The following is a 2,124-nucleotide window of genomic DNA, read 5'->3' on the forward strand; positions in this document are numbered from 1 at the left end:
TATATAGTCCGGATCTAGAGATGACCACCTTAAACTCTTAAAGTGAGGATGTTTTTAGTTCTAGCATCTATTTTGGCAATCAAAGCCACCCATCTCCTAGGTACTTACCCACATATGAATCCTACAAAAAAATTAGCTTAAATGAAAAACGTTTAACCATTTGATTAGCACAATATTCGTTTTAATTTTATCTAACGGCCTACAATTGTTTACGTCAATGTGAATGACCAAAAATTATGGAATTAGTTGAAATTTTGTAGACATGTGTCTTACATATGAATCTAGAGGATCAACGGTTGAGATCGTTAAATGAAGCATCTATTAATGTAAAATAGTGGAAATCTTCAAATTCTTAAAGTACGGAGGTCATCTTTAGATCCTTCCTATGCGAGCGCGCGCGCGCGCACACACACACATGGAGGATCTAAAGTGGACCTCTTTAGTCCTTACTCTAAGAATTTGAGGATTTCCACTATTTTACATTAGTAGATGACTTCATTTAACGATTTCAATCGTTGATCCTCTATATTCATATGCAAGAAACATGTCTACAAAATTTCAACTAATTTCATAATTATTTGGTCATTCAAATTGACGTAAACAATTGTAATCCGTTAGATAAAAGGAGGTCCTCTCTAGATCCGGACTTTATTTGTTCCATAACATGTTCATTTGGGATCTTTGCCTTATGAATCTTCTTCCCCTCACTCCATCACATTCATATATAGTCTCATCTTCTCTCTCAGAGTATCATGTACCTCTACAAATTTTGAGACCTCTCTATTGCTTCTTCGGAACTTAACTACCTATAATGAAATGTATAGGACACCAATTTTCTTCAACTGAGATTGGACAATAAGGGACAAACTAGGCAAGGAGAATCTCAGCCTTGGTGTCTTCTATCATCACCAAGTGCATAAACCAACTTTGCTTAGTGCATGGTTGTAAACTTGAAACCCAACTTGATCGACTATTAGTAAGAATGATGCCTTCGATATACAGCTGGGACACCAAGTTTCAGTTGGGTTAATTTTGAACGTACACAATTTTAATTCTTTTTAATCACCCTTAGTAGTTGATTTCATCATCTCCTTTGATTCCATCCCTAAGGTTAGATTATCGAATGCTGGATGAGCACTCCACACGGATCTTAATCGGATTGCTGAAACATCTAGGAAGGTATCCAGAAATGGATGGATGTATGTATGTACCAATGGGATTCGAAAAATGACCTTCAAACCCGTCAACCAAATTTGATGGATTCATTTTCATATCCAAAAAATTAAGTCCAAAGAATACAATGTAACTACATTCTGTTTATACTGTAATGAAGGATGTACTTCATATATATGTTACTTGTTAACTTGTTGCTACTCCATGTAGTGTCTGCATTTCTGTAGTGCCAAGAACTTGAAGCTCATGTCTCTACTGAGATAACGATTATATCAGATATACATAATCTACTACATTTATCAGTTGTCACACAAACTATGAATCCTCACATAATAGCTGCAATCAGCAACATTGATTTATACATATGATGGGAGCATATACACACACATTACAAGTTTACAACTAGCTAGAAAACCCAAAACCCAGTTCTTTAATCTCCTCGATTCTCCAAGATAATCATTTGATGGAGTAAATAGCAAATGAGAGAGCATGAGCAACTGGATCGTCTGCCCTATTAGCTCTGCTTATAGTGGGACTATAATTGCTGCTGCTCACCTTCCCAGGAATTCAAATTACTGTTTACGTTAAAAATTGGAAGAGCTATTTAAAGCAGCCGCCATTAATTAGTACTCACTACTCTCCATGTGTAACTGATCAATCAGCCAATGATTTAAACGCCGCGTAACAGCTCCTTTCCTATTCTCAATGATTACATAAGCTTCACTCCGTACCATGTTTTAGAGAAGAAAATGAAGCAGCTGAATCATCTTCATCATCAACCATAAATATCAAGAGCAGCAGCATCCCACTACCCAATGCCACTCTCTCTTCTATAATCTGAAGCCACGACTATATATTGGGAGTCATTTCTATCTCTGTGCTTCACACTACTTTTGTTCTGAGATTAGTCACTTGTGTGTGTTGGTTATGGAAGAGGAAATGAGAGCCAAT

Source organism: Fragaria vesca, linkage group LG2, assembly GCF_000184155.1.
Source record: "Fragaria vesca subsp. vesca linkage group LG2, FraVesHawaii_1.0, whole genome shotgun sequence".
In the NCBI taxonomy this organism is placed as follows: Eukaryota; Viridiplantae; Streptophyta; class Magnoliopsida; order Rosales; family Rosaceae; genus Fragaria; species Fragaria vesca.